Source organism: Colias eurytheme, chromosome 29, assembly GCF_061535395.1.
Source record: "Colias eurytheme isolate Ceu_HAF_F1 chromosome 29, ilColEury1 Martin Lab GWU primary, whole genome shotgun sequence".
Lineage (NCBI taxonomy): Eukaryota > Metazoa > Arthropoda > Insecta > Lepidoptera > Pieridae > Colias > Colias eurytheme.
In genome coordinates, this window is record NC_143008.1 from 4,006,953 (window position 1) to 4,018,729 (window position 11,777).

The 11,777-nt window shown below is 35.5% G+C and overlaps 1 long non-coding RNA gene and 1 pseudogene across 1 annotated transcript; one reads left to right on the top strand and one right to left on the bottom strand.

The window, feature by feature from the left end:
- LOC149896180 (uncharacterized) overlaps window positions 1-11,777 on the bottom strand; it is a 257,603-nt pseudogene that overhangs the window by 56,916 nt on the left and 188,910 nt on the right.
- On the top strand, window positions 2,050-4,149 carry LOC149896185 (uncharacterized). Its single transcript, XR_016458389.1, has 3 exons — window positions 2,050-2,243; window positions 2,852-2,920; window positions 3,873-4,149. It is a non-coding gene; the product is annotated as an uncharacterized LOC149896185 (long non-coding RNA).

An 11,777-nucleotide genomic window follows, 5' to 3' on the forward strand; every position in this document is an offset into this window, starting at 1 on the left:
CATATTATAATCTTAATACATACAATACATCAAAACAATTATTAAGACAGTCGTTGAAAATATTATATTCTTTACACAACCTTAAAATATCAAAATGTTACAGTCACACTATAATGACATAACAGTGTTGTCAACATCATAAACACGGAAATTAATCACAGAGGCGCCCTCAAATCTTAGGACGGTTCTCTTTTCACACAGACTCTAGAGCTCTAGCTCTATGTTGGTTTGATTATAAAGGATGCCCTTGCTCTAGCAAGGGCATTCTTTCGTGATCTTGTAGTGTAAACGAAAACTCGTATTCAGTGTTGTTATTAGAATATTGCATAGAATCTTTTCGAACGCACTAAGAACACGAAAGAATGCTCTACGCCTGTTTACACTAAAATAATTTGACAGAGTGGGTTTACAATGAGCATTCGCTCGTTTGATGTAAATGCACCGTTAAATATTTTTGAAATAATATTAGTATGGATTATTGGTTTTCTATCAAAATCTATTTTTTTTTAAATTTGTATTTGGTCTAAAACGTGTTTTTACTTTTTATTAATAACCATTTTAATAAATTTACACTTGTTTTAGATGAGGAATATCTAATGCCAGGCCAGAGTGGTTCCGCAGTTCGGGATGTGGAAATGATGATATGGAAGGTATGCTGTGTTGAAACAATACATTTTTTTGACCAAAGCATTTTAAAAAGCTATGTATTAACTACATGTGATGTTCCAACTTCACACACAGGTGAAAATCTAGCTGAAATTATGAAATCTAGACGAAATTCACGCGCAAATGCTTGTTTCGATTTTAATAAGGTTGTTCAACGAAATTTTAAATGCATTGTTTTTGAAGCCTCATCATAATTTTCTCTTATTTTTTTTCAGGTATCAAATGATTTTAAAAACATCTTTAGGATTTGCGCCACCTGCATGGATTCCTTAGAAAAGGCGTTATTTTGTATCGAACCAAACCAGACAGCTGAAATTATAAGAATGCTTATTAAAAGTGAGTACCAACCTACTTCTAGTCTAAAAACTAAATAAACTTGCTTTACCTAGGTACCTTTTATGTTTGTTTTTCATATTATTAGAAAGTTAGAAACCAACTGATAAGCCACCAACTTTGCAATCATATTTCGAAGGTACTTTTCATTGGACATTATTCAGATATGTGTTTTTGCCATGCTCTCCAGTGTAAAACGGCTCGATGGATATTAAGTTTTAACTTTAGTGTCGTTAGATTCGCCTTACGGTGCATTTGCATCAAACCAACATAGAGCTATAGTCTGTGTGAAAAGAGAATAGGCGTGGCGTAAAATGGAACTAACGATATGATTTTTACATGGCAACCACGGCAACCCAATCCAGCCGTCTGTCAAACGTCAAACTTGATTTCGTGTCGATACAGCTTTGTTTGTTCTAACGTTTTCCAGTGAATTTTGATTAAAATCATGTCGAAAAGAGGTAAATCCATACACTACAAGAAGTGGACGCGTCGTCAAGAAAAATGTTCGCTTCGCTTGAGGGGGGACACTATGGGAGACATGCATAGAGTATATATATATATATATCATATTGTGTACAAGCCGGCGCATTCTTTTTCTTAATCAGAGCGCATTCTAAATTTCAATCTCAAAATTAGAATTCTGATTAGTTTTGTTTTTGGTCGATTTTTTGTATAAATACGGGAACTGTGTACAAATAAAATCATTACAATCTGAAATGTCTTTGAGTTAACAACCCCTCTACAGTTCTCTACAAAGTTTTATAATGCTTAACCTCAATTTTAAGATCTATTAATTGTATTTTTGTCATTGCAAATCATATTTTGTGATGTACTGGTTGGTCAAGAGTCAAGACGTGGTCAAGACCATTTTTTTTAAACAATTGAAAAGCGCTCCAAATTTGAAATACCGTCGACATTGGAAAATTCAGTCGGTCGGCAATGGAGAACGAAAAAAATATATAAACATTGCATAAATTGCATTAGCACTAACAAATGCGACCTATTCAAAAAATGACGAAATTCACGCGCAAATGATTGTTTCGATTTTAATAAGGTTCAACGAAATTTTAAATGCATTGTTTTTGAAGCCTCATCATAATTTTCTCTTATTTTTTTTCAGGTATCAAATGATTTTAAAAACATCTTTAGGATTTGCGCCACCTGCATGGATTCCTTAGAAAAGGCGTTATTTTGTATCGAACCAAACCAGACAGCTGAAATTATAAGAATGCTTATTAAAAGTGAGTACCAACCTACTTCTAGTCTAAAAACTAAATAAACTTGCTTTACCTAGGTACCTTTTATGTTTGTTTTTCATATTATTAGAAAGTTAGAAACCAACTGATAAGCCACCAACTTTGCAATCATATTTCGAAGGTACTTTTTATTGGACATTATTCAGATATGTGTTTTTGTCATGCTCTCCAGTGTAAAACGGCTCGATGGATATTAAGTTTTAACTTTAGTGTCGTTAGATTCGCCTTACGGTGCATTCACATCAAACCAACATAGAGCTAGAGCTAGAGCAAGGGCATTCTTTCGTGATCTTTTAGTGTAAACGAAAACTCGTATTCAGTGTTGTTATTAGAACATTGCATAGAATCTTTTCGAACGCACTAAGAACACGAAAGAATGCTCTACGCCTGTTTACACTAAAATAATTTGACAGAGTGGGTTTAGAATGAGCATTCGCTCGTTTGATGTAAATGCACCGTTAAATATTTTTGAAATAATATTAGTATGGATTATTGGTTTTCTATCAAAATCTATTTTTTTTTTAATTTGTATTTGGTCTAAAACGTGTTTTTACTTTTTATTAATAACCATTTTAATAAAACACTTGTTTTAGATGAGGAATATCTAATGCCAGGCCAGAGTGGCTTCCGCAGTTCGGGATGTGGAAATGATGATATGGAAGGTCTGTATGCTGTGTTGAATTTACAGTTAAATAATATTATATACTCAAAAAAATGTGCGTAAGAAAACCTTGTCTCTAATATTTTAAATATATCGTGTTTAAAAATGTAATAAACACAGTTCGTGGAAGTCCAGTCGACATGCAATACGCTATGAAGCGTCAGCAGAATGCTATCGTAGCGTGTGTAACTGTGCTTCGAATTAGATAGAATTAATTATGAGTGAATGAAATATGATGCTACTTAGTTTGTATCTTGAATTTTTAAGGTATGGTTTTAGTTAGTTATGGAATTTAACACTTAAAAATTATTATAAATTAAAAAAAGTGCTATCTTCGCACAAACCAAGGCTTTGTGCGAAGATAGCACTTTTATTAGATAGTCTTAATCATAAAATATTTAATTCCTATCAAGACAATAATGTCACCGCTTACAACATTGCGTATATAATAAATGAAGGGCGTTTGTTGAGTTTAATGAATGACATACTTCTTGAAGAAGGAGCTATATTAATAGACAACAGGCACATATATTTTATTTAATCTCTGCAATTACAATTAGGTAGCTACTTGATACATTTTTGAAAAGTAGTAACTTAGTGTATGAGAAGTAGTAAACATTTACCTATTTAAAATAATATAAAACACCTACCATCGATAGAAATAGTTTTATATCTATTTTTTTCTATTTACGTAAATTATATTTCAATAAACGCATTGGTTTTCTCTTCCTTTGTCCCTCTTTCCCCATGCGTCCCTTTTACCACACCTAACCATATCAATTTTTATGTCTAGACTGTAGTGTATATAATATATAATATATATTTTAAGTATTACTTTTAAGAATTATTTGATGATTAGAGGAGGAATATATCGTATATAAAATAATATTCAAGTACCTAGAAAAATAATTGTATCAGAGTTATTAATTAACTAGTAATTATTTTTATTGCAGGTTAAGGCAATCAAAGCAATATTTTTAACACAAAGTTATTGATTATATTTACTACCATGAAACTTAATTTTAAGAAAAGTATTAATTAAAGCAAAAAGCTTTTATTTTAAACATTAACAATGGCTCCAAACCCTAAGTCAAAAAAGCGACATGAGGAACGGTTAGCCAAACAAAGATTATGTCAAAGGCGACGCTACGCTGAAATTAAGAATGATCCAGAGTTATTGGCTTTGGAAAAAGAAAAAAGAAGACAACTTTATTTAAAGAAGAAATCAGAGAGTAAAGTACGAAGTAAGTAAGTAAGTTCGAAAAGTACGCCTCGTACTATAAAAGAACAACGTAAGAAGTGGAGAGAAATCTCAAAAAGGTATGCTTAATAAATTATAGGTATACAGGGTGTAATCGTTAAGTGTGCACAGGCGATTTTTCCGTAAGTATTACAGATAACAAAAAACTTTAAACTGATATCGAAAGTACTTAACCTAATGAGTAAAATGGCCGTAATAAATTTTTAAAAATAAATCGAGAAATATCAAAAAAAATATCTTTAAACCCTCCCATACATTAAGTATGAAATATGAATATCCCATATACATTTAATATGAAAGATTTTCCTTTTTTTTTGTTTTTTTGGTTTTCTGCTTTAATTACTTCGCAAATTTGAAGTGACATTTTCCACGTTTTTCCGGACATTTTCACGCATTTTCCGGACATTTTCCGGACATTTCCCAGGCATTTTCCAAGGATTTTCCAGGCATTTCCACGCATTTTCCGGACATTTTCACGCATTTTCCGGACATATTCACGCATTTTCCGGATTTCAACAAAAAATGCGAACGCTTTCATATTAAAGACGACAGAAAAAAAATTGAAATTGAAAAAAAAAACAGTTTTTAGAATATCCTAGTGTGAATTGGTACGTATGTTAATAAAATGAACAATAGAATCAGAGTGGATTAAATGGGAAAAAAACTTTTGTGAAACATTTGGAAACAAAGGTTGGTCACCAATCAGATATGCTCTTGGATTTAAATACCAAACGGGTTCATTGCTTGAGTACGCATTAAAAAAAGAAAAATTGTTAGGTATTAGAGGCGAAGAAGACGATTGATACTGGTACTCTTATAGACCTTATAGCCGCAGGCCTGCCTAATTACCTAAGTGATAAAATTGACCGAGAGATATTACAAGAAACTGAAGACCTCTACAACGAGATAGGGAAATTAGAACATCTTATGGGAGGAACAAATATGAAAAAATACCGCACATACTCTGACATAAAAACAAAAAAAATATGAAGAAAAGAAACCCCGCCAAATTTGTGCTACTGAGAAAAAAGTGAAACGTTTTCACCCCGAGGAAACCTGCACCCTGAGGGCGAAATTGTCTGTTCGGATGTAACCTGCTCGTCATGTATGCTCCCCCCCCCCCCCCTACTCGACGACATATCAAGGAGTAGGTGGCCAGCCTTGTTTTTCAATGGCTTTTGCAGCCTTTATCTTTACCGACAATTGACTACCAAATAAGAATTCGTCTCTTTCCTCTTCTTGAATTATGTTCAGTATAGATTTATTACGGAGTAATACATTTAGTGCGAAATTGTGTTTCTGTATAATGTAGATCTGTCAAAATTCGAAAACCATCAGAAAGATGTTTTATAGCTGTAATTTTACTTCCATCATTAATTTTTGTTTCCATAGCTTTTGAAATAGCAGTAATACCAAATCTTAATTGATTTTGCTTGACTTCCATCTTTTTGTCTCTACTCCGAACTGCTTTTGCGACAGCAGCGGCTATCTCGGGGTTTAAACTGGGTGATTTTAGTAATTTGCAGTTACCTGGAATATGATGTTCCTTCAACAAGTTTTCTTTAACATCTTTGGTCAAGCCTTTCTTTAATATTGGCAACCAGCGCTGTGCCAAATCGCTGTGAATATTGGGTCCATATATAGGACTGTCTTCAATGGGGTCCCCCAATGCAAGACGTATTTCTGGATCAAGATCTACGTATATATGTACTTCATTTGAGGAATCGGGACCCGTATTAATTTGGTCTTGTGGAAGATTCAGATAATTCGCCATCATTTTTACTATCTCCGTCCATGCATCTTTGCGATAACAATGGGTCGCAAAAAACTGATGGACTCGATAACGGTATGTCAACCAAGATACCTTCTGCTCTATATAGCTATATAATATAGCTATAATTTAGCTTCACCTAAGTCCTTAATGCTGAAATTATTAGATAAAATCTGTTTCAAGTTATTAGTTTCAATACTTTATGATCTGAAGTTCTGAACTACTACTATTATAACAATCTGGCATTTTCATGTAAATGGTTTCCTCTAAATCACCATTCAAGAACGCAGTCTTGACATCTAAATGGTGAACATCCAAACCTAACTTTACAGACAACAGATTTGTAGTCAACTTCGGCACGCATAATACCCGTATTCACAAGCATGCGTCTTTGTCGTAATCTGCACATTTTCAGTACATATTACTGGTATTTTATCTTTATTTGCCACGACAATTTCTTTGATCATAACATCTCGCGACACATTTGACAACCATTCTTCGTTCGCGGTAAGATGAACACTCGCAAATGCTCCACTGGAATTGGAAGCGCTACTGTCTTCGCCATTTCCGCTTTCTTCCATGTCCAATAATTTAGTTTTAATGGCGTCTGATGTCAATGGTATGCCGCAATGTTCAATCGCCATTATCATAGGGGAATATTTTTCTGTTAACAAAAGCGATGCGACCCACTTATCATTGATATTAAAGCCCGTATCGCTTAATTTTTGGCTTGTTTCAATGATTTGTGTCACGTACGAAGTCATTGAAGCACTATAACTATATTATAGTATCTTTTTTTGTTTTTTTTTTTACCTTTAGGTGTCACATTTGATCGCGGGCTCACATTTCACGATCATGTTGCAATGTTGGCAAGGGAATCTTTTAGACGGCTTGGGTTTGTTCTTCGGAATGTACATGATTTTCAAACCGGACACGCTACAAGGCTTGTATATGGAGCCCTGATCGCTATAAAAGCTAAGTCAAAATTAATTCTATTCGTTGACGATTTCTTTCGAAGACAGTGGATTGACTAGAAAAGTATGTTTATTAAAGGACTTAATTAACACGACCGAAACGAGCGAAAATGTTGAAACTTATATAAATAAAATAATGTCAGCAACCCATAAACTCAGGAACATTAAGTTCAAGGTTGATGATGAGTGGCTAAGCACTTTAATGCTTGCAGGCTTGCCGGACACATACAAGCCAATGATTATGGGTATAGAGAGTTTGGGATTAAATATTAGTGCCGACTTGATTAAGACAAAATTACTTCAAGACATAGTAACGACTAATTCCGACACCGCTCTCTACAGTAATAGAGAGTATAAGAAACAATTTCAAAAGAAAGGACCGAGGTGTTTCTAAAGAGGAGAAAATAATGGCGCTTAATGTTTATAAGCGTGGACCTAAATGTTACAAATGGCTCAGCAAGATTTTTATTCTGCCTTCCCCAATGACCTTAAGTACAATGATTTCAAGAGCTGCTTTGAGACCGGGCATTAATGAAAAAATGTTTGAAAAATTAATAAAAGTGCCAATAATGAAGGCTAGTGAAAATCAGCAGTACAAGCAGCCAATTTATTATTCATTCTGCTCAAGTAGTACACCGAAACAGGTTTTAGCAGCGCAAATAAAAATTATAATAAAAAAAGCTTCATTTTATCGGATTTGTCGTTGTTGCAACTGTATGTGACAGTCACCTCAAACCTCAAACACTGCTACAATTAATAGCCTTATAGAAGCGAATAGAGAAGAACATCCAAGTTTTTAGAGAGAAAGTTTTTACAGTTGATGGACAAGTAGTTATCCCGTTGTATGATGTCCCACACATGTTAAAAGGTTCACGAAACAACTTGCTGACAAAAAATTTACAATACGTAATTTACGGAGAAACTTAAGTTGCCAAGTGGGAACACATTGTGGAACTATACAACAATAATCCTAAATATAAAGGATTAAAAATTATAAAGCCATTGCATGAAAGACAAATACCGAAAATGGTTTGGCGGCGTCACTCGCGTCCGTAGGTTTTAACCACCTAACTATATTAGGTCTGCCCTGGTGGTGCTAAACGAGTGACTCACTGGCCGGAGGGCTGCTAAATAATACTCCTAGTTGATGGTATGTGCGCAGCATCACCTAGTACTGGGGTTGGGGCCGATGAGGCCGCTGTGGAACCGAAAGGGCCCAGCCCTAGATAGCGGCTGGCGGTTTTAACCCGACAGGCGTACTGCAAACTGGAGGGGAATGGAGGAGATGATGGAGGCAAGTTTAGAAAAGAAACTACCCCAGGAGGGTACCACCAAAAGTGGAGAATCCCTCCCTGGGTCCAACTCAGGCTGCCCCACGTATTCCTGGGGAGGGGGGGCAAAAACTTGCGCAAAGTTACCGACACTGAGGAGGTTGGTTCCCAGGTCTCCTCGGTGCCAAAAGCTACTGGACCGATCCACGACACTGGCAAACGAATAAATCATGCAGCTAGCAGAACGCGCGAAATCTCAAAGTTCTTGGACAAAAAAATATGGACGAATTAATTTAGATTCATTTGCAGCTCAACAGGCAAGTAGTTTCTCACCAAAATGCGCTATATAGTGCTGCACCTGGTGCCGAACATTTCCCAGATATATTTACATGCCATCCTTTGCTTTGCGCAATAAAACCATTAGATAATGGTAAAGTAACAAAACAGAATATAGCTAGGATAGCAGCAGTTAAGTTGTAGCTGTAAAAGTATCTGAACACGTTGCTGACGAAGAACCTGCGGAGAACTCTGAACCAGATATACAGATGGTACAGCGTAAAAAAAGAGAACAAAGGCCACTACGTGTCCCGAAGATGATAAATTCCTTGAAACTCTACAGAGGAGCATCGAACGAGAGAAAATTTTGAGGATAAAAATGATGACGAAGACGGGTTATTTACGTTTTCTTTGGTAGGCTCATTAAAAAAAGTACCTCCAGAAAGAAAAATGGATACGAAAATGAAGATAATGTATATAAACTCGACAACGCAATTAAACCTTTTTATTGCGCTAAGGATAGAGACAAATGGTATACTAGTACAAGAAAATACCGATTATTTCAGGAATTTACGCGAAAAAGTAAGATTTAATTCAAAGTTTCGAAAATTCGATTATCAAGTGATATAATTAACTACATAAAATTTATATATTTTTTCTGAGATAATTAAAATTCCACTTTCGTCACGTCAACAATCTTTCGCATTACCATTTCGAAAATACCCTTTTACGACAAAGAAACTAATACTTTATTATTTGTAGCAACACTACACTATTTTACTCTATGAACATGCTATGAACCCTGCTCATAGTCCATCTCAATCACACGTATTAAGGAGATAAATATATCTTCGGGGTAAGACGCTCTCAAAAAACATGCCAGTTCTAAACTTCACGAAGAGTGTTAAGAGCTTAGCTGTTCAACCCAAAATTGTCAGACTTCGTTAGTAAAGACCAGTTTAAACTTTAAACATCAAGTGAAAGATGGTAAGTAAGTTATCAAATCCTTTGCGCCGCACCGTTAGTAATGTAAAATAGAGTCTGTTTTATGAATTCTTAAATCAACAATTTCATTCATTTCAGGTGAAATCCGGATTGCTGGGTTTGTAGCTATCATCAGTAATATTATATGGATTATGCTATCTTCCATATAATATTACTGATCATCTTACTAAATTAGTTGTACAGATTTGTCCAGACTCTAAAGTTGCAAAAAGTTTAAAATGCTCACGTCCAAGAGTGCAGTCTATCGTGGAAAATATAATTGGCACAGAGAGTTTCGCAGAACTTTGTGAAGATTTAAGTAATGTTAAATTTTCGTTGGATATTGATGAATCAACAGACTTACCAACGACAAAACATCTTTGCACGGTGCCATGGTATGTCAAAAATAATCAAGTACGTGATTCTTTTCTCGCCCTGATTCCCCTTTCTATAAGAGGCTTTGGTGACGCGCTGAATTTCATGCTCAGTCTGACGAAATCTACCACTTACTCGCGATTTAACTATAGTTTGCGTGTAAGTGATCATGTTTACTTCTTTGGCTACGCAGAAATGCATTACTATTACGGTTATGCTAGGGGGAATGCGGCAGAAGTTGAAGCTGAATCAAGAACATGTAGAACGGAGAGGCGTCCCTCAACCTGAAACGTTTCCTCGCTATCGCATGATCTTAAGAGTACATAATGCGTATTTAGAAGGTCGCATACCGGGTACCAGATCAGGTCGTATGGCCATTATGCCGGATGCCAATGTAGCAGATGCAGATGTTAAAGAAGTAGAAAGGTACAAATTCTGGAAGAGTAAATGGGTTGAGGTTGTACAAAACGTAGGTCATATACGACCTCATTAGTTTTTTTTTTTAATATCTACGGAACCCCATTGCTGGTTTGCCCAAACCCTATCTTATATCAAAGTTCATATTTTGACCTAACGCTTATATTTCCATCAAAAAGATTTTTGTAATTTTTGTCATTTATACTATCGGCAGATAACGTGATAAGCACCGACGTCTATATAAATGAAATTATAATTATCGTCACATGCCGCCATCAACACCAATGAAAAAAGTGTTTATAGTTATAATACATCGAAGCAGAATCAGCAGGTTGAATTAGTCTTATGTGCTCCATCGATACTACCGATGCAGTGTGGAAAGTTGGCATGTTTTTCGAAACCATCTGCTATTTTCCATCCAGTCATTTGCAGTAGCCGGAAGTGATAAACATGTTTGCAACTTATTCCAAATTACGGCACAAATTATTTTATTATTGTGCTTAATGTTGTTTGTCCTAGACGAAAGTTATAATGCAATTCCCTCATCGTACATCCACTGGCGAGGTACCTGTAATTAACAAAAGTAATAAAATTTAATTTCCAGGGTTAGTGTTGCAAAAAAAGATGAAAAAGCATCAAATCATGCTATGCGCAGGAAGTCAAACCCCAAACAAAATTTTAAGTCTAGTTCTGGAGCCACTGACCGCAAAATCTCCTCAAGTTAAAATGGCTACCAAAATAAAGATGCTAACTTTGTTGAACGACGCGTCAGGTTTTTCTGGTAACAGGACGTTTGATTATGCTGATCGGTCATTTCGGAATTCTTCAGAAATTAATCCAGGTGGCAGGATGGTGAGTCATGAGACCTATCATCCTGGTTATTCGACGCAACGGCAATTGATTGCTACTGAATATCCATGGCCTAGTTATAGGACAAACACGAATTATCAGAATAAACCTATTACAAGTAGTCCTAATTCTCCACATAACTCTATGAATACAATGACATTTGTAAGTTCTCCAAGCGACACACATGATTCACAGGACTCAGAACCAATTATGGATCTACTGGGTTACTTGTAAAACACCAGCAACCTCGCAGGACAAGATAATAACATCATATTAAGTAACAACATTTGTTCTATAAGGATGAACCCACCACTGTTTCTTTTTTATCTTGAACTCTCTTTTCCTACGTACATACAGCAGTAGTGCTATCTCTTCGAGGTCCATTTTGATACTGTCTCAGAGTGATAGATAGATGAGACAAGGAATTTTCGCAATAATTTCTTCAGCACATGTGGCTTCCCTGGTAAAATTATTGGATTTGATTGACTGCACATACATGATCTACCAAGGATATAGCACAAATCATAATTTCTTTTTTTTAGGAACCGACCCCGGCCTGCACCAGCAACACCACCAAATATGGCTCCAACAACGTGTTGATTATGGGGAGCCCTGGTGATCGTTCTCGTCCAAGCGACTCATCAGGGCTCCCCCAATAAACTATGAACTTTTCCTCAAGT